Source organism: Zosterops lateralis (assembly GCF_965231275.1).
Source record: "Zosterops lateralis genome assembly, chromosome: 17".
Lineage (NCBI taxonomy): Eukaryota > Metazoa > Chordata > Aves > Passeriformes > Zosteropidae > Zosterops > Zosterops lateralis.
The window spans coordinates 70631-96849 of NC_139777.1; the positions used below are offsets into that span (position 1 = coordinate 70631).

At 48.9% G+C, this 26219-nt stretch overlaps 2 long non-coding RNA genes across 3 annotated transcripts in view; both read right to left on the minus strand.

Annotated features, from left to right (window-relative positions):
- LOC310916390 overlaps nt 1-26219 on the minus strand; it is a 61690-nt gene that overhangs the window by 22403 nt on the left and 13068 nt on the right. The window lies entirely within an intron of this gene.
- Nucleotides 231-25852, minus strand: LOC310916388. 2 transcript variants are annotated; one of them, XR_014591286.1, is made up of 4 exons: nt 25121-25160; nt 24924-25030; nt 24745-24818; nt 231-699 (listed from the first exon to the last, which is right to left on the minus strand). It is a non-coding gene; the product is annotated as an uncharacterized lncRNA (long non-coding RNA). The 2 variants fall into 2 exon arrangements; XR_014591285.1 differs by lacking the exons at nt 24745-24818; nt 24924-25030; nt 25121-25160 and adding exons at nt 25518-25640; nt 25807-25852.

A 26219-nucleotide genomic window follows, 5' to 3' on the forward strand; every position in this document is an offset into this window, starting at 1 on the left:
GAGCTGACCAGGCTCAGAGAACCCTGCAGGAAGAAGATGCCAACGGGATCACTGATCCCAAGAAACGCAGAGACGGATGCCTGAGAATCCTAAGGTCAGACTCATCTACCTATCCCTGCATTCTGACAAGACCTAATCCACCTGAATGGATGGTGGCAGTGCACAGCTGTGGATACAGCTCAGAACAAGACCTGGAAAGGCATCAGCCTGTACACTTGTGAAGAGAGATGGATTCTGATGTGTGTCTGAGCACCCGAGTCAAAGTCACCTGGCTGAGGAATGCAGAGATCAGAAATGCTAAGATTGATGCCAGGGGTTTTAAAAGGCCCCTTGAAGGGCAAAGGGAAAAGACATGAAAGATATGAGATGCTCCAAAACCACAGAGTGCACAACAGACAAGTGACACGACGTGCCCTGGGACTGCTCTGCCCTGCACATCTCAGCACTGATCAAAAATGAGACTTTCCCTTTACACAGCCTAAGGGGTCACATCTTGGACATCCCCATCTCCAAACCTGATTCACAAAACCCCTCCTGGTGACCCCTGACCCCACATCCCGCTTTCATCCCCTCGGTGACTCCAAGCCCTCCACTTATCTCTCAGATGTCTGGGGATGGGAATTCACACCAGGTGCCAAAGAAGGTCGCCTCTCCCTCTGGGAGACTCCTGCTGTCACTGGGCTGTTGTCTCTCAGTCAGCTACAATAAAGAAAACCAAATATCAAAGCATAATCTCACCAGCACATCCCCCAAAACCTGGCAATTCTGCTACTCCCCCTCTCCTAAGCATGCCTGGGTCCTTGGGCAGCACACTTCAGCTGTGCTCAGAGGCTGACTCTTGCAGTGCCAAGGTCTTAGAGACATTATTGGTACTGAGCCCACCCACCACAGCCTCCATTAGGGGTGTGAGCAACCCCAGTTAGAGCAGGAAAGGAATGCAGGCTGGACATCCCCAGTGAACCCAAACCCTGTGGACTCTGCCCCCCACTATCACTTCCTGCCTGGCCCTAGCCTTGGGCTTACTGCCTGCACCTCTCAGGGCTTCTGGCATTGTCCTGCATTAGGATTGCTGCCTGCACCTGCTCTCAGGGAAACACAGTGTTGGTAGCAGTGCTGTGAGGGCTGGTACACCTGTACTCTGACTTGTATCCCAGCCTGCACCCCTGATTTTCACTGTGTGCTCTCTAGCCTGTGAGTCCTTTACCTCTCAAGCCCTCCCTCAGCCTTCAGCCTCTGTAGGTCACTGCTGAACTGCTCTGCGCCCTCCTGCTGAACCCTACTACCCTACAGCCTGCAACCCGGGATGCTCCTGGGACACGGATCCCAGGATGCCCAGGCGGGCAAGGCCAAGAATCTCCCCCCACTGCACCCTAACCCTGTGGACTCTCAAAGACTAAGACGACCAACGGTGCAAATCTTGCTAGAATGCAGAGATGGGTTGGGACTGCCCTGCCTGGCCAAGGCTCAGGTGATGCTAAGGAGAAACCCTCTCCCTTTACTCCTGAGGGGTCCATCCTGAGGGCCCTCTCCTCCTCTAAGGTAACTTTAAATTGCCTCCTGGGACTGAAAAGGTTTTTCCCCTTCTCCCAACCACCAGCCCCAACACTTAGCTTTTGGAATACGAGGGGACAAAATCCATCCTGGACAGAAATGAATGTGTTGGCACCGTGGATTTGAAGACGTTCTCTGCATCCACCTTGGTGCTGCCATATCCAAACTCCAGCTGTGCACCTCCTCACACTACCTGGGACCACAGAACAGAAAATGTGACTATTCCCCTCCAGAAAAGTCACCCCCGGGGCTCCTCTGCACTGCTGTCCCGGCTCCCCCTCAGATCTTCACCCCACTCCAGAGGCTGCCCAGAGTGAACCCAGCAAAAGGAAAAGGGACACACTGAGCACAGCACTCACCTGGGGGCCACCTGCCCATGTGCCAACTCACCCCCTCCCTCTGTTCCTTGGCACACCTGGGGCAGCAGCAGCACCTGCAAAGAAACAAAAAAGGAAAAATCATACCGAGTTACTGTGAAACAGCAACCTCCCTGCTCTGACTGAAGCGGGACACAAGTGAGCCTTAATGTTGCACCCATCTGCCCTCCTCTGGCATCCTGGGCCAGCACATCTGCCAAGGGGACCGCCTAAAATAAAACAAAAAAAGACCAGTGAATGCTTAGAGTAGAACCAGAAGAGAGACTTCAGCAATAGTAACTGCTTCTGTCCACCCATCACTGCTCACCTCGTCCACTTCACCTTGACTGCAGAGATCCAGCCTTGCCTCCTAAAAATAAAGACAAAGAGCAGTGCTGTGACGAGGCCACCATTTACACTTCCCTGCAAACACAAATAGTGACTGACCTTCTCAGGGGAGCCCCCTCACTCGGGATGGGGCACTCTGCCATGGATTTAATCCATCTGCATCTGAAAGAAAGGACAAAAATCAAAGTGCTGAAGGAGCATTTGACAATTCCAGACACTTTGTGTCAATCCGGGAATACCCTCTACAGTCCAACTACACCCTACATGACAAATTTCAAGTCCCCAGGACTTGTCCCATTCCCCCCACACCCAGACTAAGCAACAAGGCAGAGCAGCTCCAGGCCAAACACACCGACCCCCGTGACACAGGACAGGACAAAAGGGGGGACACAACAGGGACAGAAATATCTGGGCAAGAAGAATGACCCTGAGGACCGAGAGAACTCGCAATGAGATGACCAAGGTAAGACCCATGGGGAGCTGACCAGGCTCAGAGAACCCTGCAGGAAGAAGATGCCAACGGGATCACTGATCCCAAGAAACGCAGAGACGGATGCCTGAGAATCCTAAGGTCAGACTCATCTACCTATCCCTGCATTCTGACAAGACCTAATCCACCTGAATGGATGGTGGCAGTGCACAGCTGTGGATACAGCTCAGAACAAGACCTGGAAAGGCACCAGCCTGGATGCTTGTGAAGAGAGATGGATTCTGATGTGTGTCTGAGCACCTAAATCAAAGTTCAATGATATCAGTGCCTGTTCAAGGAACAGGGAGATGTTAAGAACGATGCCTGGGGTCTCCAAAAGACCCCTTGAAGGGTTAAGGCAAAAGACACACCACACAGGACACACAAAAGACACAGAGTGCACAACAGACAAGTGACATGACGTGGCCTGGGACTGCTCTGCCCTGCACACCTCAGCACTGTGAGACCTTCCCTCTCTGTGCCCTAAAGGGGTCACAGCTTGGACATCCCCATCTCCAAACCTGACCCAAAAATCCCTCCCAGTGACTCCCAACCCACAGCCCACTTTCACTCCCTCTGTGGCTTTTAGGCCTTCACTTATCTCTGGGATGTCCAGGGATGAGAATCCACATCAGGGGCCAAGGAAGGCTGTCTCTGCCTCTGGGAAATTCCTGCTGTCTCAGTCAGGTGCCATAAAGAAAACCAAACATCCACGGATGATCTCAGCAGGGCTGTTGGGTGAGAGGATCTCAGTGTGAGACAAGTGACCACCTGAAACACACAAACAATAAGGGATGCTCAGAGTTGCACCAGAAACACCACTGCCCTGACCACACAAATATATCAATTTTAGAAAACAAAACACAAACAAAAGTCCATTAAAAAAAAGGCCAACTCTTATTACTCCTAGTCCATTTTCCAAATATAATAAAAATAACCCCATCTCCATTCTCCTCAAAAAACCTCTGAAATATACACCCAGAACACCCCCAACTGAAATACCTGCCTCTAACCACATAAAAAGTAGAAAACTTATATTCCTTGACCTATAGGAATTTATTAACCTAGCACGTCAAAACCACAGAATTTTAAATCCTTAGTCCACATATGTACACCATATACACCAATCCCATCACTACATACCAAATCAAAGCCTATTATCTATTACTAACTTAACAAAAAAAGCCTCAACCTTTAACTGCAATAAAACTTTAATTAAAAATAAAATAATTTCATAATAACTAAGCAAAAACTTCAAACAAACTTCCTCCAAAATAAATAATTTAAACACCAAAAACCCTCAAAAATTTCAAATAACTACTTCAAAAATGCCTTCAGTACTTTCAGACTGATTTTGAGAGCAAAGCAAGGAAATAAAAAGCACGCAGCCTGTTTTAAGAAAACAGTGTTCACTCCTGTGCATTCCCTGTCCAGTGTATTCAGCTCAAGCACAGACAGACTGCAGCACACAGATCTCCTTTGCGCTTAGTTAGTTTTAGGGCAGAGAAGTTCCCTGCACTGATTATTTCCCCTTTTTCTTTGGGCTCATTAAACCTGCTGCAGACTGAAAAACCCAGAGAAGCACCGAGAGGTGCACCTGCTGCCACGGGGCCTGGACCTCAGCATTTTATCAACACCAGAACAGCGGATAAGAGACCAAAGGAGATGAGCTACAGCCACAGCAAGGGCTTTCTGAATTTACCATCTCCCTTCAGAAAAACAAAGTGTTTTATTATTTTATGTTATTTATTCTTTATGCTTGTGACCACTTTGTTTGTTAAAAAAATAGTTTTGTCCATTTCTTCCTAAAGAAATTCTTTCACAAACCAATTTAAAAGAGAGACCATTTTGCTTTACTCTCTAAAAAAAAAAAAAAAACCCTATTCAAAAGTTTCCTCTCAGGTTTACCCTAAACCACAACAACAAACAAATCAATCCACAAAAATAAAAACAGCACAAATATACTTCAATTAACAGCACCAAAACCAATTATTCCTGACTCAATGAACCCATAATACCTCAGAACCATCAAAACAAACAGACCACCTATAAATACACACAAAACCAAAAGATCCATTTGGCTACAAACAATATCCCCTAAATTATCCAAAACTATAAATCATACACTGTAGTCAAGCATGCTAAATAAACAAATCCCATAAAACAATAATCTAATTATAAAAATTAAGAAACCCTAAAAAATGAACTACATCACACTGTCTCAAACCCACTAAAACAAACACAACACCCTTGCCATGATAAAAGCCACGACTAAATAAATAAAAACCTCCCCTATACCTCACACCACAGCCAACTACACCACTGTGAACTTTAGAAAACAAACTCTTGAAAAACACAATATCCCCCAAAAACAACTCAGTAACAAAACTCAGTTCAAAAATACTCTGACCATGTGAGCTATGAAACCAAACATGAAATAAACACACCACATATCCCTCATCACACCACCTACAAAGAGAATAAAGCTACACAATAAATCATTAAAAACCACCAAACAGAAAAAAAACCAGCTCTACCCAACCTGAATCCCTCCATACAACACACAAAACCCCAATAACACATTTCAGAAGTCTCTTTAAAAAAGCTACTTAAATTAGTTCTACCTCAAATACAAACAAACTCACCCATGAGGTTACCTTCACTCAAAAACCAAATTACTCACAATAAATAATACCAAAAAAGTCAGACAAAACACTACACACCACCTAAGAACCTCATATTGAAAAGAAGCCACATAGAAGGGCCACTATTAATTAAAATTCCAGGAGAAAAGAAAATCTCGCCACTTTAAACACAGATAACAACAGAAAAAAAGGAGTTTCTTCAATCAATTTGAACTCCTTTTGTCTCCATAACTCCTTTTTCTTCTGGGAGCACCGGGGAGGGATTGGTGAGACGAAGCTGAAAAGGAAAAATGCCCCCCCAATAAACCCGCACTGGGTTATTTACCTGTTTGGTACAAAGGTTTGTCCCTCGGCGCTTCCCGAGGAAATGCTCCAAATCCAAATGCTCTTGTAGTCTCTCCATGAATCACACCCAGAACCTCAGGATAAATTCCTCACTCCTCACAGCTCGATACTCAACTGAGCTGAGGCTCCCCTTTTAAACAGCCCCCGGCTGGAACCGCCCCCTCGTTATCCATCACAGCTGCACCTGTGCCTGCTCTGTCCCCCCTCACTGTTCCCAGCTCACACCCGGGGCTGCTCTCTCCCCTCCCCATCCTGTGGCATCTCTCACCTGCAGCTGCTGCCCGTCCGAGGGTGAGGGCAGAGGGGACTTGCTGTTCATTCCCGAGACGGTTCATTGTCTGCAGCTGACACGATGGGGCACCGGGCTTCCCTTGCTGTGGATAAGGACCCCTCTTCTCCTGCAGGTGCCCGAGGCTGAAACGGGGACTCCACCCCCGAAAATCCATATGCCTGAGGATCATAATTCCCAAGGAAATTCCCCAGAAATCGTTACCCTTCATTTGAAATATTTCCTTTGGAATCACTCCTGACTTGTCCTTCTGTGGAAGCGTTTCAAACATTCATTGGAGAGTTGAGGAGCCGAGTTGGCTTGTCTATAACTTGGCTGACAAGCCCAGACAAAACCCAAACATCGAGAACTCCAGCACTGCTGGCCCCGCCCCCTGGAACGCCCGGCCCCGCCCCCGGCCGCCTCTGGGCCCCGCCCCCTGCTTCTTCAAGTCCCATTTAACCAGAATGATTTTCTGGGGGCAGGAGCACCCAAAGCCAGCAGAACTGACCTTAATCACTTTTGGGGGATCTCTCTTTTCTTCCTCACCAAACTCCCACTGTCAAAACCCAGCCTGAGGCTCAGCTCCCCATCCCTTCAATCCCTCCAAGGACCTCGGCTTGGATTTCCCAATCCAACGAGGCAGAAATCCTGCTGTCCTTATTGTATATCCTAATTGCAGTAATTGCTTAAGAAATAATTGAAAGATATTAAAAGAAGGAAGAGAAATTAAACAAGAGCTGCCTGCACCAAGGGCCATCCAAGGGTTGCTAAAATCCCTTACCAATCCCTTGGCCCTTGGGGAGGGGGAGCGGATTCCTCACCAAAGCTGGTGGGAAGGAAAGGGGAGTTGCCAGGCCCACCCCCAGGTGTTTAGAGCAGAGTTGGGGCTCCCCAGCCGTGTCCTAGCTTGGGACTAGGCGGAACAGCTTGTCCCTTCCTCCCCGGGAGCCCCATCCCCAGAATGAGGTAAGTGATGCAGGGGCAGCCTGAGCTGGAGATGACAGGAGTAGGAGGGGGGCGACCCAAAGCATCCTTTCCCCCTGTGTAGGGGTTGAGAGGACAGAAACCATCCTTCCTGGTCAGGTCTGAAATCCAAAAGCCGTTACCTGCATTAGTGCTGATGCATCTGACAGGAACAGGGATAGGACAGTGTAATATTAGTGTGGAGGGGGCGTCAGGAAAACCCAGCTTGAATATCTTTTTTCCTAGTGCTGCTGCCTGGAATTTTTTTCCCGTCTTCGCCTTCTGACTGGGCTTTTCCCAGCTGCAGCCTGTCATCGTACTTCATGCTCAAGACCTTATTTCAGCTTTTGTCCCTCCCACACATCTCCAGCCTTCAGCTTTTGGACCTATGGGCCCATCCCTGACACACTGATTGTCCTCTGCCATTAACAATCTCTATCCCACCTCTCTGCTGATTTCATGTGTTCAGAGTTCAGGTGTTCAGCGGTTCTAGAAAGCCCTTCCCAGCCCCAGAGTTTTCAGCTCTTGACCCATAAGCTTTATTTCACGGCCAGCCCGGTTCTTCCACCTCCACATTCATTTTTCCTGCCTGTCTGCGCCAGGTGTAGCTGCTCCAGGTTGAGACAACAGGGTCCTTTTTTTGTCTCTAGTTGTGCGGTTTCAGCTTCAGCTCTAGAAATGCTATTCCACCTCCATCCCATTAATCTTTATTCCATTACCAACCCCCGGGCACGTGTCCCATTTCACAGTCGCTTCCCAGGTCTACACTCATTATCCCCTTTGAACTGTGATTGCAATTGCAGCACTGCAGTCCCCAGTGATTTCAGCTTCAGGCCCACAAGCTTTATTTCACTGCCAGCTCTTCTGTTTCACTTCTGTCTCCACATCTTCCCAGCAGTGGCACAAAATGCTGCTTCTGGTTCTCAGAGTACGATTTTTGCTTTTGCTCTAGCTTTGTGTTGTTTCAGCTCAGCTCCTGTTCCCATAGTCCAGCCTCAACCTGCCAATCCTTACTGCAGCAACAGCTCTCCAGTCCCTTCCCCAGCCCTTACAGCGATTTCAGCTCCAGCCCGCAGTTCCCGTCCCGGCTCCATATTCCCTAGACCAGCCCCCCAGGGGTTTTACCCCAAAGCCTACCATCTTTGTGTCTCCTCCAGCTCTGCTGTCTCAGCTCCAGCTCCTCAGCTTCCCACTGCCTGCAGCTAAAACTGCTACTGCTTCTCACTGCAGCCCGGGGCTGTTGAGAAGGCCACAAGTCAGTCATTGTCATCACTTCAATGTCTTTAGGAGTTGTATCACCCACCCTCCTGGGTTCTCAACCTTGGGGACACTTGAAGCCCGAAGGCCAACATGTATCTCCCCCCTTCCCCTGGGTCTCAGCCCAGCACTTGTCCAAAAGCCCCCTCAGCTCCCCCAGGCAGCACCAGGGGCTGGAAAGAGCCACTGGGCCCCTGCTCCCTCATCCCAAAAGGTGTCCACGGGTTGATTCTCAGGCCCTGGAGCCCTCCGAGCCCCCACAGCCTCAGCCTCTGCTGGGTACCACGGGGCAAGGGCTAGTAACCCCCCAGGCATCTCCTGCAGGCCCTGAGCTGCAGCTCCATCCCCTTCTCCCGTGGGGAGAACCCTCCAGCCCCAGCATTTCCACCGTTCCACACTGTTTTGGGCCTGCCTCTAGTGCCAAGGGCTTTATTCCACATCCTGGGGCTTTCTGTCTCTACTGGGCTCACAACTGCTGTTTCAGCCCTAGCCCTACAACCTTTACTGAATTAACATCAGATAGTTAGAAAAAATAAAAAAACAAAAAACAAAAGAAAACAAAAACAAAAACAAACACAAAAAAAAAAAAAAAAAAAAACACACAAAAAAAATCCACCAAAACCAAAAAAACAAACCACGAGCCAAAAATAGTGCATTGAAACAAGCAAAATAATGAAAAGATGCACCAAATATGAAAAACATAGTTACTTCTAATAAAAACAAAATAAAATAAGAAAAAGTGCAAAAACTGCTGCTTTATTTCTGATCCTGTAAACACTGCTTTAAATCCAGAAACTACAGAAGCGCTTCTCGCCGGCCCCTGGTAGCCGCAGCCGGTCCTCCTGCGCCGCACCAGGCCTCCGGGCTCCCTTGGTACGGCTGGCGCCACTGCCCCAGGACACCGGCGGCCCCCAGACACTGGCGCAGGCGGACGCGGGAGTCGCGTCCGTGCTCACCCTCGCTCCCCGGGCCGGCAGCTGCGGACATCCTGTCCCGGCGCAGCGGCGCTCCTCCCGGCCGACCGACCGCACAGCTCCAAACACCGCTCCCCGTCCCGCCGCCGGACTGACCCCCCCCCCGGCCCCTCAGGCCGCTATTTATGCCCCAAAGCCGGCCAGCTCAGCCAATCACAAGCGGATGCAGCGCCGGCCTCGCCAATCCCTGTTGAGGAAGCGCCGGCCAGGTGAGCCCAACCAATCACAAGCGGAGGCAGCGCCGGCCCCGCCAATCCCAGCTCGGCTCCGCGAGCCCCGCCCCGCTGTCCCCCCACGGCCCTGCTCCCGCCAGGGCCGGCGGATCGGGGCCGGGGGGTTCGGGGCCCGGGCTGAGGGCGCGGCGGCGTTGCGGTCGCGATCGGGACCGGGAGCGCTGCGGGCGGCAGGAGCCGCTCCTGCTCCGCCCGCAGCCGGCGCTGCGCCGGCGTCCTGCCGGGGCTCCGGGCACGAGAGGACGGCGGCGGCGATTTCCTGGTCCCGGCAGGGCCGGGCCGGGCCGCGGGGAACCCCCGTGCCGGCCCCGGGACCCCCCAAATCCCGCCGCTCCCCGCCATCAGCATCAGCATTGTGATGCTGCTTCTTGTGGCCACAGCCTCTGCTTGGGTATTTTGGTGGCGGAAGCACAGGTGAGCTCTCCCTCCCATCACCTGCGGTAAGATTTATGGGCACGTAGGTCGGTGCAGGGGTTGCAGCAGCAGCAGCAGCAGCAGCAGCAGCTCTGTAGGGGTGAACTCCCTGAGTGCCATCACAGCTCACACATAGCCTTTGCAGGAAGGGGAATGAGGCTGCATGGGAGAGCCAAGAGTTCATCATTTGAGGCCTGGTTGCCCACAGAGCAGTAAGTCTTTGCTCTCTTGTGGAGTCCCTGGAACCCCTTGGGGCAATTGCCAGGCTCCTGCCTTGGAAGGACGCAGCATAGAGTCTTGCCTGCCTAGGCTGAAAGAATGGCGCTTCCTGGGTGCTTTGCCCCAGTTTCTTGTGTGCCCATTCCCCCGGTCCTGGTAGTTTCTCTTTTCCCTGCTTCCCTATTGGTGGTGGTATCCCAGTGTCCGCTCCTGTCCCCTCTCTAGATCACTGAGCCCTGCCCTGCTCTTAGTAGCACCCCCGTGCCCTTAGACCATTGGTTCCTGATCCCTATTTAGGCCTGTGCACAGCACATGGCCAGGTCTTTTTGTCCCTGATCCCTTTAGGGTGCTGGAAAAAACCTTGCTGGAATTCATCGTACAAAAAGGCCCTTCTTGCCTCTCTTTGCTGAGCCTAGCCACGGCGTGTGTGATGTGAGTCTGACTGCTTAGCCCGAATCCTCCGCCAGTGGCTTTTCCACAGGAGATGCTTATGGGGCTCTAGGTAGCAGCTCCACCATGCAAAAAGCACACTGCTAGAGATCTTTGTCTTGACTCCAGCTCTGCAAAAATTCAGCTCCCCGCCTACGATCACTGAGTCCAGCCCAGAGTCAATATCCCAGCCACACAGTCCTTTTCAGCTGCAGCCCTAGAGTCCCCATCCCTGCTCCATAGTGACTATTCCAGCCCTTCCATCATTTCAGCAGGCATCTCTCAGTCCCTTTCTCAGCTCTGCAGATTCCATTTTCACTCACAATCCCACCCTGCAGTCAATAGCCCAGCCCCAACAGTGATTTCAGCCCTGGCCATACAGCATTTCCACCCCAAGACGCAGGCAATATCCCAGCAGCGCCGGCACTTCAGCCCTCTTCCAGCCCCTCCCACTTTCAGCTGTCCACACGCCCTCTCCCATGTTCAGCCTCGAGACCCAGCCCCAACAGCAGTATCACAGGCCTATTTATTTCAGCACACCCATCCTACAGGCTCTATGTCAGCCCTAGAGTTTCTATGGCCTTGGCAGTCTCTATGCCACCGCTGCAGGGCTTTGAGCCGGAGCCCTGCAGAGTCCCCTTGCCCAGCCCCAGTGATTTCAGCTGTTGACCCACACGCTTTATTTGACAGCCAGCTGGTTTCTTCTAGCAGCATGCACGGGTTTCTCCGACTCCGGCAGCAGCAATTTCTCCACCGTCACGGGGCAGGATGGTTGTCTTGGCCCCAGCTCTGCCACGGTTTAGCTCCGACCCGAGAGTGTCTGTGCCCACCGTGCAGTCAATAGCCCAGGCCCAACAGTGATTTCAGCCCTGGCCATACAGCACCTCCCCCCCAAGGACGCAGGCGATAACCCAGCAGCGCCGGCACTTCAGCCCCTCCCACTTTCAGCTGTCCACACGCCCTCTCCCATGTTCAGCCTCCAGACCCAGCCCCAACAGCAGTATCACAGGCCTATTTATTTCAGCACACCCATCCTACAGGCTCTATGTCAGCCCTAGAGTTTCTATGGCCTTGGCAGTCTCTATGGCACCGCTGCAGGGCTTTGAGCCAGAGCCCTGCAGAGTCCCCTTGCCCAGCCCCAGTGATTTCAGCTCTTGACCCACAAGCTTTATTTCACTGCCAGCTCTTCTGTTTCAGTTGTGTCTTCACGTCTTCCCATCAGTGACACATCGTGCCGCTTTTGGTCTCAGAGTATGATTTTTGGATTTTTTGTAGCTCTGTGTTGTTTTAGCTCCCCTCTTGTACCCATAGTCCAGCCCCAACCTGCTAATCCTTACTGCAGCAACAGCTCTCCAGTCCCTACCCCAGCCCTTACAGCGATTTCAGCTCCAGCCCGCAGTTCCCGTCCCGGCTCCATATTCCCTAGACCAGCCCCCCAGGGGTTTTACCCCAAAGCCTACCATCTTTGTGTCTCCTCCAGCTCTGCTGTCTCAGCTCCAGCTCCTCAGCTTCCCACTGCCTGCAGCTAAAACTGCTACTGCTTCTCACTGCAGCCCGGGGCTGTTGAGAAGGCCACAAGTCAGTCATTGTCATCACTTCAATGTCTTTAGGAGTTGTATCACCCACCCTCCTGGGTTCTCAACCTTGGGGACACTTGAAGCCCGAAGGCCAACATGTATCTCCCCCCTTCCCCTGGGTCTCAGCCCAGCATTTGTCCAAAAGCCCCCTCAGCTCCCCCAGGCAGCACCAGGGGCTGGAAAGAGCCACTGGGCCCCTGCTCCCTCATCCCAAAAGGTGTCCACGGGTTGATTCTCAGGCCCTGGAGCCCTCCGAGCCCCCACAGCCTCAGCCTCTGCTGGGTACCACGGGGCAAGGGCTGGTAACCCCCCAGGCATCTCCTGCAGGCCCTGAGCTGCAGCTCCATCCCCTTCTCCCGTGGGGAGAACCCTCCAGCCCCAGCATTTCCACCGTTCCACACTGTTTTGGGCCTGCCTCTAGTGCCAAGGGCTTTATTCCACATCCTGGGGCTTTCTGTCTCTACTGGGCTCACAACTGCTGTTTCAGCCCTAGCCCTACAACCTTTACTGAATTAACATCAGATATTTAGAAAAAAAAAAAAAAAAAAAAAAAAACAAGAAAAACAAACAAACAAACAAACAAAAACAAACAAACAAAAAACCACAAGCCAAAAATAGTGCATTGAAACAAGCAAAATAATGAAAGATGCAATAAATATGAAAAACATAGTTACTTCTAATAAAAGCAAAATAAAATAAGAAAAAAGTGCATAAACTGCTGCTTTATTTCTGATCCTGTAAACACTGCTTTAAATCCAGAAACTACAGAAGCGCTTCTCGCCGGCCCCTGGTAGCCACAGCCGGTCCTCCTGCGCCGCACCAGGCCCCGCACCAGGCCTCCGGCCGCCCTGGGTACGGCTGGCGCCACTGCCCCAGGACACCGGCGGCCCCCAGACACTGGCGCAGGCGGACGCGGGAGTCGCGTCTGTGCTCACCCTTGCTCCCCGAGCCGGCAGCTGCGGGCATCCTGTCCCGGCGCAGCGGCGCTCCTCCCGACCGACCGACCGCTCAGCTCCAAACACCGCTCCCCGTCCCGCCGCCGGACTGACGGCCCCGGCCCCTCAGGGCGCTCTTTATGCCCCAGGGCCGGCCAGCTCAGCCAATCACAAGCGAATGCAGCGCCGGCTCCGCCAATCCCTGTTGAGGAAGCGCCGGCCAGGTGAGCCCAACCAATCACAAGCGGAGGCAGCGCCGGCCCCGCCAATCCCAGCTCGGCTCCGCCAGCCCCGCCCCCCCGCTGACCCCTCATGGCCCCGCTCCCGCCAGGGCCGCCGGATCGGGGCCGGGGGGTTCGGGGCCCGGGCTGAGGGCGCGGCGGCGTTGCGGTCGCGATCGGGACCGGGAGCGCTCCGGGCGGCACGAGCCGCTCCTGCTCCGCCGGCAGCCGGCGCTGCGCCGGCATCCTGCCGGGGCTCCGGGCACGAGAGGACGGCGGTGGCGATTTCCTGGTGCCGGCAGGGCTGTTGGGTGAGAGGATCTCAGTGTGAGAGAAGTGACCACCTGAAACACACAAACAATAAGGGATGCTCAGAGTTGCACCAGAAACACCACTGCCCTGACCACACAAATATATCCATTTTAGAAAACACAAACAAAAGCGCAGCAAAAAAAAGCCAACTCTTATTACTCCTAGTCCATTTTCCAAATATAATAAAAATAACCCCATCTCCATTCCCCTCAAAAAACTTCCAAAATATACACCCAAACCCCCCCAACCTAAAGATCTGCCTCTAACTAAATAAGCATAAAACCCACATCTTTCTAACTATATAAATTCATTAACCTAACGCATCAAAACCACAGAATTTTTAATCCTTAGTCAACACTTTATACACCGATCCCATCACTATATACAAAAACAAGTCCTATTGTCTATTAATAAAATACCAAAAAAGTCTCAACTTTTAACTACAAAAAAACCATAAAAACACCTAATTAAAAATAAAATAATCTCATTATAAGTAAGCAAAAACTTCAAACAAACTTCCTCCAAAATAAGTATTTTAAATGCCAAAACCCCTCAAATATTTAAAATAACTACTTCAGAAATGCCTTCTGTACATTCCAGACTGATTTTGAGAGCAAAGCAAGGAAAGAAAAAGCACGCAGCCCGTTTTAAGAAAACAGTGTTTACTCCTGTGCATTCCCTGTCCAGTGTGTTCAGCCCAAGCACAGACAGACTGCAGCACACAGATCTCCTTCGCTCTTAGTTAGTTTTAGCCAGCTAAAGCAAAGACTTTTTTTTTTCCCTTTTTCTTCTGACTGTTTAAACCTGCTGCAGACTGGAAAACCCAGGGAGCACAACAATAAACAAATCCATCTACAAAAATAAAAACAGCACAAATGTAAATTAACAGCACCAAAACCAATTATTCCTGACACGATAAACCCATAATTCCTCAAAACCATCAAAACAACCAGACCACCTATAAATACACAGAAAAACCAAAATATCCATTTGACTACAAACAGTATCCTCTAAATTATCCAAAACTATAAAACATATACTCTAATCAAGCAGGCTAAATAAACAAACTCCTACAACACCACAAACAATAATGTCATTATAAATATTAAGAAACCCTAAAAAATTAACTACATCACACTGTCTCAAACCCACTAAAACAAACACTAGATGCTCACCACGATAAAAGCCACCAGTAAATAAATAAAAACCTCCTCTATACCTCACACCACAGCCAATTACACCACTGTAAACCCTAGAAAACAAACCCTGGAAAAACACAATATCCCCCAAAAACAATTCAACAACAAAACTCAGTTCAGAAATACTCTGACCATGTGAACTATGAAACCAAACACGAAATAAATACACCACATGTCTCATCACACCGTCTACAAACAGAATAAAGCCACACAATAAATCATTAAAAACCACCAAACAGAAAAAACCCAGCTCTACCCAACCTGAATCCCTCCACACAACACACAAAACCCCAATAACACATTTCAGAAGTCTCTCAAGAAGAGCTACTTAGATTAATTCTACCTCAAATACAAACAAACCCATCCATAAAGTTATCCTCACTCAAAAACCTGATTATGTATAATAAATAATACTCCAAGAAGTCACACAAAATACTACATATCCCCTAAGTACATAATATTGAATAAAAGCCACATAGAAACATCATTATTTATTAAAATTCCAGCTGAAAAGAAAATTCCTCCACTTCAGACACTGACAACAACAGAAGAGGAGTTTCTTCAATCAATTTGAACTCCTTTTGTCTCCATAACTTCTTTTTCTTCTGGGAGCACCGGGGAGGGATTGGTGAGACGAAGCTGAAAAGAAAAAAAACATTCCCCCAATAAACCCAAAGTGGCTTATCTGTTTAAGCATAGAAGTTTGTCCCTTGTCGTCCCCCGAGGAAATGCTCCAAACCCAAATGCTCCTGCAGTCTCGTCATGAACCACGGCCAGAACTCAGGATAAATTCCTCATTCTTCACAGCTCGATATCGAATTGAGCTGATGCTCCCCTTTTAAACTGCCCCCGGCTGGAACCGGCCCCTCGTTATCCATCACAGATGCACCTGTGCCTGCTCTGTCCCCTCTACATTAATTCTAATTTACCGGTTTCTCCTCGCTGCCTTCCCCGGGAGCGCCCGGCACGGCTCCAGCGGCGACAGCGAGTGCTGCAGCTCCGGGCACAGCGCCAGCGTGTCCCGCCCGCCCGCCGGCCGGGGGATCGGCAGCGGCCCCGACACCGCCTTGAATGGCCCGCCGAGGAAGCGGCAGTGACGGCGGACACTGGCCCGGAACTGCCCCGGAACTGCCCCCGGCTCGTTCGGTTCGGCTGAGGGGGGCGACGTTCGGGGAAACCCGGCTGGGTTCGGCTGTTCGGGGAAACTCGGCTGGGTTCGGCTGTTCGGCGATTTCCGTCAGCCGTCGGCTCTTCTCGGCTGTTCGGCAACACTTGGTCATTTTCGTCCCTCCCTGGCTCTGTTCGGTGACGCCGCGACTTACGTCACTTTCACCCCTCCCCGCCGCCGTCTTTAGAAGGTCAGCCGCAGCGAACCGGGCCGCCATCTTGGTTGTGGCACACTTAAGGACCCCATCAGTGTCTACAACAGGCGCCTGACTAAAATGTCTACCCTGAACCCGCCCGCGGCGCGGCTGAACCCACAGCGCGTGTCCCTACACCTGGAAACGCCGCAGAAAATTGTCCCCGGGCGGCGCCGTGGTCGGCATTTTTATGCAGGCACTAAGATAGACACACCACAGGTCCTCTCTGTTTCCCGCCCTTTTGGCCGCCATCTTTAGAAGGTCAAGCGCCGCGAGTTGCGCCGCCATCTTGGTTGTGGCATCCCCCCCAAATGTCCCCCTCGGCTGCTCGCACAGGCCCCTGACCACATCGCCTGCCCGAACACTGCCGCTGCGCCGCTCAGCCCTCATCCCGTGCCCGCGCACCTGCGTACGCCGCGGAAAAATCGCTCCCGGGCGGCTCCCTGGTCCAGGTCGCGCGCAGGGAGCCGGCTGCCACGTGTCCGGGGGTCCTCTCATTTTTTCTCGCCTTTTTGGCCATGATCTTTCGGTCCTCGGGCGGCAAAAGTGCCCGTGAGCTCACAGCCCAGGGCTGCTACGGCGGAGAACTGCAGTACCGCTTTTTATCCACGAGATGGCAGCATTGCCTTACAGTTCACAGCCCGGGGCTGCTACGGGCACGGGGGAGAGCTGCAGTACCAAAATTTATCCACAGGATGGCAGCATTGCCTCACAGTTCAGAGCCCGGTGCCAGGGAGGGGGGGCTGCAGTACCGCTCTGTGTCCACACGGTGGCAGCGCCGCCGCACGGAGCGGACGCAAAAAAGAACGTGGCCAAAATTCCCCTTCCAAACATCCCCGAAAATAAAGGCCCCAAAAGACCCCCAACCACAACAACTACGAGAACGCTGCCATCAACCAAGCCAAAACAAAAATAGCCTTAATTTTATGCTATATTTCCATATTTCTTCTATTTCTTATTAGGATATTTCTATTATCTCATGTATTTATCTAGTATAATTTATCTATTTATATAATCTACCTATTTATATTATTAAAATTTATTTATTATATCATGTTCATTTTATTAGGTATATTTTACATACTATAATATATGGAACATGTAATAATAGGGTAACTAAAGATATTATTCTTAGATGTTATAGTTGTCTTTTTGTTATGTATATATTTAATTTTTTGTATTTTTATTTTTTTTGGTAGCATTTATTTCTTGATATTTTAAACTATATGACTTCATTAACCTAACAGATCAAAACCAGAGTTAATTAGAATTGAAAGACTGGTTTTCTAAGGGGTAAACACTTAATCTTTATTAAAATAAAAATACATTCTAATAAATAATATAAAAATAATTTAAAAATAATAATATAAAATGAAATAATTTTCTCTTTCTGCGTGCTTTTGGGGGGATTGTTTGTGGGGGCTTTGTTTTGGGGGTTTTTTTGTTTGCTTAGTTTTAGATTTCTTGGGTAATAAACAAGGAGGTTCAGAGAGTTATAAAATAAAATGGCTACTTAGTTTTATTGCTATCCCCTAACCCCTAACCCTAACACCTAACCCGCTACCCTGACCTTTGACCCCTGAACCTTGACCCCTGACCTATGGCCTCTTGACCTATGACCTATGACCTTTGACCCCTGACCTATGACCTTTGACCTATGACCTTTGACCTTTGACCTTTGACCTATGACCTTTGACCTATGACCTTTGACCTATGACCCCGACCTTTGACCTTTGACCCATGACCTTTGACCTATGACCCCTGACCTATGACCTTTGACCTATGACCCTTGACCCTTGACCTTTGACCTATGACCCTTGACCTTTGACCTATGACCTTTGACCTATGACCTTTGACCTATGACCCTTGACCTTTGACCTATGACCTTTGACCTATGACCCCTGACCTATGACCTTTGACCCATGACCCTTGACCTTTGACCTATGACCCTTGACCTTTGACCTATGACCCTTGACCTTTGACCTATGACCCCTGACCTATGACCCCTGACCTATGACCTTTGACCTATGACCTATGACCTTTGACCTATGACCCTTGACCTTTGACCTATGACCCCTGACCCTTGAACTATGACCTTTGACCTATGACCCCTGACCTTTGACCTATGACCCCTGACCTATGACCCTTGACCTATGACCCTTGACCCTTGACCTTTGACCTATGACCCTTGACCTTTGACCTATGACCTTTGACCTATGACCCCTGACCTATGACCTTTGACCTATGACCCCTGACCTATGACCTTTGACCTATGACCCCTGACCTTTGACCCTTGACCCCTGACATATGACCTTTGAACTATAACCCCTGACTTACAACCTTTAACCTATGACCCCCTGACCCCCGGCCTTTGACCCTGACCCCCTGACCTTTGACCGTAATGCATTCTGAACCCTAAAATCAACCCCACATGTAACCCTATATGTAAATGTAACCCTGCATAATTAATTGGGTGGTTTGAATATTGAATTAGATCACCAGCATAATTAATTGAGTGATTTGCATATGTGTAGGTAATTAATTAGGTTATTTGCATAGGGTGATTAATTATTCAACTGGCTAATTGGGTCATTAGTGGTCCAGGTGGGAGTGGGGGGTGTGGTGATTAAGCAGTCATCTATAATCAGCTGCTCCCAGCTGGAGGACTAATTAGGGGGGCATACAGTATGTATAGCCTGTGTATAGGGGGGCTATACGGTGTATATATAAATTAAAAAGAATAAAAATAATAAGTCTGGTGCAGTGGTAGGAATTTTCATGCGGCCAGGGACCAAATATTTTTATTTATTTAAAGTTTTTTTTAATATTTGTTCCCTGGCCGCATGAAAATTCCTACCACTGCACCAGAGTTAGAAATAAAGTTAAACTTTATTTCTAACTTTAAATTACAAAGGAAGAGAAAGAGAGAAACAGAGAAAAACAGAGAAAAACAGAGAGAGCGAAACAGACAGAGAAACAAAGCAAAAAAGAGTCAGAGCAACAGGGAAACACAGTGAGTTAGAGCAAAAGAGAGACTTGGAGAGAAACAGAGTTGTTAGAGTGGAAGTAAAAGAGAAACAGCATTAGAGTGAAACTGAGACAGAGTGAGCGTGAGAGAAACAGAGAAACAGACTGAGAGACTGAGAAAGAAAGAGAAACAGTTACACTGAAATAGAGTTCCAGCGAAACACAGGGAAAGAGAAACAGAGCTAGAGAGAAACACAGAATGAAAGCAAAAGACAAACAGCTAGAAATAGAACAACAGAGGAAAATAAAGAGTTAAGAGAGAAAGAAGCAGAGTGAGAGAGAAAAGGAAATAGCATGAAGATATAGAGAGGAAAATAAATAGACTTACCTGGAAGTAGGGAAATAGAGTGAAGGAAAGCAAGAAATAGAGTGAGAGAAAATGACTCAATGACACCAAATAAAGACAGGAGCCAAAGGGGGGCAGAGGGGGCGGGAGGGAATCTTAATTAAGGTGGATTCAACTACTATTGAATGAACATTTTTATTTACACTTCAGCAAAACACATGGAAACAACATATACAAATGCAAGTACAGATACAACCCGTAGACACGCTGATAAAAGTACAGCTTCGTACAGAGCGATACATGGAAACACGGCAGCAAATGCAAATACGGAACAATACAGGGAACCGCAAGCCAAATACACATTGAGACAATAGAACAGTTTTTCTGCTTCTGAAACATCCATTAGATCTCATTTTATTGGTACAGGAAATGCAAAACAAAAGCAGCACATGTAACATAGAACAGTCATCCACCACACGCACCTCCTTCAGCTTGCACACAAACCCACCCTCGCTCTCACCTCAAAGCACCTCCCAACAACCCCCAATCATCAACACACACTCGCAGCACTCCTCGGGAACGTGGTTCCCGGGAGCCTCGACACAAACCGGCCTGCCTGACGAAAACCCCGGTCCACAGGCCGTCGGCACCCAAACTTTGGCGATGAACATCGCCTCGCAGACCGGCCGGGACCGAGGAAAAAAAACCCAGCCGGGGGGGAAAATTAAAAAAAAACCCCCGAGCTGGGGATTTTTTATTCTAAATTTAAAATGTGTTGAAAAACCTGAAAGGCAAAAGTCACGCACACAAGGTTAGAACCAGTCAAACCAGTCAGCGCACACACACACACACAGGCAAACACAAGCAAACACAGAGGACTCTCATACACACACAATCACTCTTCAGCGTATGTGGTAGATTCCAGGAAACTTGTAGCATCAGCAAGCACAGAGATGCTAATCCTCCTCAGGGACCTGGAAGACAACAAGAGGTGGTCAACAAGCGCTTATCTGACAGCAAGTTATCCCCACTCCAGGCCCATATCTCCTATGCCCAAAACTCCACAGAAAAGAGGTGAACTGTGAAGTTTTACAACTGTTCTACCTCACTAACACTATGTGCCAGGGCAGGGCAGCTCACACATAAGCGGCATAAGATAGCCTGATACAACATAGTCACATACAATAGGATACAGCATAAGCCAGCATAGTATGATACAGCATAGTCACATACAGTACAATACAGCATAAGCCAGCATAGCCACATACAACATATTCAGATACAATGTAGGCACATACAATATAAACCAACATAGTGAGATGCAATAGACTCAGATACAATGTAGGCACACACAATATAAGCCGACACTGAGAGACGCAATATTGGCGCATTCAACGTTGGCACATACAACGTGAGCAGAGACAGGTAGAATACAAGTGCTGACTTCAGATAACTCTGAAAGATACTGCAGGCACGTGAGGGGAATCTAATACCCTCCCTATAAAAGTCCAAGAGAATGGCATCTGAAAAGGCGGCGCTACCGAACCTGAGAATGAAAACGGATGAAAACGCTCGAGTGTCCGTGTGCCGGCCTCAAAAAGTTAAAATGTAACGAGGCTGGAATAAGGATGATCCGGGAAAGTACACGAGGAGAGTACGGCCAACGTGGGCCGGAATGATGCGGATAAAGTGTCTGGATGTAACAAAGGCCTATCACACAGAAGACAAGGGACACAAACAACATAATGCAGACGCAGACAACACAGCAGATACAACTTGAAACTGCCAGGCAGTTTCACCTTATGGACCCAAGACTCCTAGCACAAGATGAGCCACAGGCTGATGACATCAAAGGAAAGAAAGCTTTAAGGCAATAGCACGTGATGATGAAACAGAACTCCTTACAAGAACTAGCGCCTAAGTTGTTAATAGGATGCTCGAGAAGCTGGGTAGGCCGAGAGAAAGAAGCGATGACTGCCGGGTGACTGTGGCGATAGCTCTGGACCCGAAGGCGACATCCTTGGGTGAAAACGTCCACGAGGATGTTGAGACTCAAAGATAGATGACGGCGCAAAACACGCAAGGACGCGGAACTGCCCTGCCCGGCAAAGCCTCCGGTGAGGCCGAGGTGAAACCCTCTCCCGTTAGTTGCGAGGGGCCCGTCCCACTAGGGCCCTCTCCTCTAAGCTAACTTTGAATTGCCTCCTTTTGCAAAGCTTTTTCCCCTTCACCCAAACACCAGCCCAAACACTTATCTTTCAGAAGATGAGCGGACAAAAATCCATCTTCAATGGAAAAGAACACATCCGCTTCAGTGCTGCCATATCCAATCTTGGGTTCCGCACCTCACGGTACCTAAGACAACAAAACAGAAAATGTGACAATTGCCTGACAGAAAACATAATCCCCAGGTCTCCCCTGCACCGCTACCCCGGCTCACCTCAGATCGCCATTTGACTCCTGAGGCTGCCCGGAGGGTACCTGCAAAAGGAAAAGGTACACATTTAGCGTGCTGTTACACACCGCTCACCTGAGTCATCCTGTCAAAATGTCAACTCACCTGCTTGCCTCTCTTCCCTGGTATGCGTAGGGCCGCAGCAGCTCCCACAAAGAAACAAGGCAAAAAGCAGGCTAAGTTACTGTAAAAACACAATTGCTCCAGTCTGACAGAACTCTGAAACATGTATATCTTAAACTTGTACCCACCAAGCTGCTGGGATCCAGGACTGGAACACCTTGCAAGTAGACCACCTAAAAAAAAAAAAAACCCAAAAAAACTCAACAGTGTATGCTTAGAGTTGCACCAGAAATTGAGGCCTGAGCAACAACTGCTTCCATCCACCAGTCAACACTCACCCTGTCTGCTTCACCTGGAGTGCCAATATCACATGTTATCTCCTAAAAATAAAGACAAAGAACAAGGAAATACACCTCAACGTCAAGTTACTGCTGGTAATATTGTGCTGGTAATACTGTGCATGGGGAGAATGAGACCTGTTAAGGGGTTGAAAGGAAAAAAAAAAAAGGCACCACAGTGTTCACAGCTTTCTCCATTCAGGTTTTTTAATTTTGCAGAAAATACAGAGGTTTTTTACTAACTGCACTCTCAATTATATCCAGACATCCAATGGACATGGAGGTCATTTTTCTACTCAGGGTAAGAAAGAGAATGGAGAAAAAAAAAAAAAAAACAAAAAAAAAAAAAACCCAAAGAAAACATAAGTTAATGGTTTCTGTGTAGAAGTCCACCGGAAGGGTGGTCAGTGTGCAGAGAATGGGAGGCTCCTGGAAAACAGAGAATGCTTGGTCTTTTTTCATGCTATCCTTTATCTTTTTCATATTAAAGCATGGCACAAATGAATTTAGTGTTATTTGATGTCAGTCTTTTCCTGGTTTTTCTCTCCTTTAGGGTCAAACTTCCACATACTCTGGGTAAGAAACAGTATTTAAAAAAGGAACAAAGAAAACATGAAAAAATAAAAATTAAAAAAAAACCGAATAAAAATAAAAAGTTTTTAAAAATTAAAAATACAAAAAATAAAAACATGGAAATAAAATAAAAAACTAAAAAATCTAAAAGTAATATTAAAAAAAGTTAAAAATTAAAAATAAATATAAAATCTTTTAAAGAACACAAAACAACAGCTGGACTGGGATGAGGCCTTCCAGGGGCTTTGCTTCCTACTGGCTCCATCCTTTTTTACCAACTACCTGCAAGAAGAAAAACAACAGGGATAAAGTTTCAAACAGGATGTCCTTGGTTGAGGCACTTCAAAATAAGATTTTTAACAAAAAGTCAGCCAAAAAAAGAGTCTGAAAATCAAGATATAAGCCTCGCAGCTATTTAAAAACAAAACAAAAAAGCTGTCTCTGGTGTGCATAACTTGCCAGCCCCTCATGGTTTGAAGTCCTTAGCATTTATTTTTACCAAGTTGACAACTAAAGCCTTGTAGAAAGGTTAAAAACAAAATCCTGGACAAAACCAGGCATTTTCCCAAGCCCCCTCAGTGTGGAGCTGTGTCAGCCCCAAGTGTTTGGTCCCCCAGCCCAGCCCAGAGCAGGCTCCAGCTGCTCCCCAGGGGGGGTTACTAAGGGACTCACTTGTTTGGAGCTGTAAATGCAGGTGCCCTGCACTGGAGTGCCAATAAATGTGAAATATGGGACTCTCATCATCAACAGTGACTGACCTTCCCTGGGGAGCCCCCTCACCCAGGATAGGGCACTCTGCCATGGATTTAATCCATCTGCATCTGAAAGGAAGTCAGGACAAAAGTCAAAGTGCTGCAAGATAACTTGACAGCTCCAGACAATTTGTGTCAATCTAGGAATACCCTCTACAGACCAACTACACCCTACATGACAAATTTCAAGTCCCCAGGACTTGTCCCATTCCCCCTACACCCAGACTAAGCAACAAGGCAGAGCAGCTCCGGGCCAAACACACCAACACCCGTGACACAGGACAGGACAAAAGGGGGGACACAACAGGGACAGAAATATCTGGGCAAGAAGAATGACCCTGAGGACCGAGAGAACTCGCAATGAGATGACCGAGGTGAGACCCATGGGGAGCTGACCAGGCTCAGAGAACCCTGCAGGAAGAAGATGCCAACGGGATCACTGATCCCAAGAAACGCAGAGATGGATGCCCGAGAATCCTAAGGTCAGATTCATCTACCTATCCCTGCATTCTGACAAGACCTAATCCACCTGAATGGATCACAGCAGTGCACAGCTGTGGATACAGCTCAGAACAAGACCTGGAAAGGCATCAGCCTGGACACTTGTGAAGAGAGATGGATTCTGATGTGTGTCTGAGCACCCGAGTCAAAGTTCAATGATATCAGTGCCTGTCCAAGGAACAGGGAGATGTTAAGAACGATGCCTGGGGTCTCCAAAAGACCCCTTGAAGGGCAAAGGCAAAAGACACACCACACAGGACACACAACAGACACAGAGTGCACAACAGACAAGTGACACGACGTGCCCTGGGACTGCTCTGCCCTGCACACCTCAGCACTGGGATCAAAAATGAGACTTTTCCCTTTACACAGCCTAAGGGGTCACATCTTGGACATCCCCATCTCCAAACCTGATTTAAAAACCCCTCCTGGTGACCCCTGACCCCACACCCCACTATCATCCCCTCTGTGGCTCCAAGCCCTCCACTTATCTCTGGGACATCTGGGGATGCAAATCCATATCAGGTACAAAAAAAGGCCACCTCTCCCTCAGGGAAATTCCTGCTGTCACTGGGCTGGTGTCTTGCACTCAGCTACAATAAAGAAAAGCAAATGTGACCGTGTGATCTCAGCAGCACATGGGCCAAAAACCAGCAATTCTGCTACTCACCACCTCCTGAGCACACCCAGGTCCTCGGGCCCTGTGCTCCAGCTGTGCTCAGACACCAACATTGCGGGGTGTGCCTGGGTTAAGAGCAGACAAGGTGATGTGGCACTGCTGAAACTTGAGCAGAGCCTCGTTCCTCCTCCCTGACACACCTCAACTCCTCGGCTGTCACCAAAGCCCACCTGGACGGCCCCTTCAAATGGAGAAGGTCAAGGCTTCACCACAGAGTCCTGTAATGCTCCCACTGTCTGGCTGGTGAGGGGAGCTCGGCATCGTGTGAGTGGAACACCTAAAACACACAGCACTGGATGCTCAGAGTTCCACCAGCATGTGAGGCTGGAGCAATAGTAACAGCTTCTGTCCACTGATCACTGCTCACCTCGTCCACTTCACCTTGACTGCAGAGACCCAGCTTTGCCTCCTAAAAATAAAGACAAAGAGCAGTGCTGTAACATGGCCACCATTTACACTCCCTTGCAAACACAAACAGTGACTGACCTTCTCAGGGGAGCCACCTCACCCGGGATGGGGCACTCTGCCATGCATTTAATCCATCTGCATCTGAAACAAAGTCAGGACAAAAGTCAAAGTGCTGCAGGAGAACTCGACAGCTCCAGACACTTTGTGTCACCCTCACTCTTTTTACTCCTGGGGGGTCCATCCCACTGGGGCCCTCTCCTCTCTAAGGTAACTTTAAATTGCCTCCTGGGACTGAAAAGGTTTTTTTCCCTTTTTTTTTTTCTCTTTTTGTCAACCACCAACCCCAACAACTTAACTTTTGGAATAGTAGAGGACAAAATCCATCCTGGACAGAAATGAACATGTTGGCTCCGTGGATTTGGAGATGTTCTCTCAGTGCTGCCATATCCAAACTCCAGCTGTGCACCTCCTCACACTACCTGGGACCACAAAACAGAAAATGTGACTATTCCCCTCCAGAAGAGTCACCCTCAGGGCTCCTCTGCACCCCTGTCCCGGCTCCCTCTCAGACCTCCACCCCACTCCAGAGGCTGCCCAGAGTGAACCCAGCAAAAGGAAAAGGGACACACTGAGCACAGCGCTCACCTGTGGGCCACCTGCCCATGTGCCAACTCACCCCCTCCCTCTATTCCCTGGCAGACCTGGGGCAGCAGCAGCACCTGCAAAGAAACAAAAAAGGAAAAATCATGGTGAGTTACTGTGAAACACCAACCTCCCTGCTCTGACTGAAGCACAGCACAAGTGAACCTTAATGTTGTATCCATCTGCCCTCCTCTGGCATCCTGGGCCAGCACATCTGCCAAAGGGACCACCTAAAATAAAACAAAAAATAACAGTGAAGGCTTAGAGTAGAACCAGAAGTGAGACTTCAGCAAAAATAACTGCTTCTATCCACCCATCACTGCTCACCTCGTCCACTTCACCTTGACTGCAGAGACCCAGCCTTGCCTCCTAAAAATAAAGACAAAGAGCAGTGCTGTAACATGGCCACCATTTAC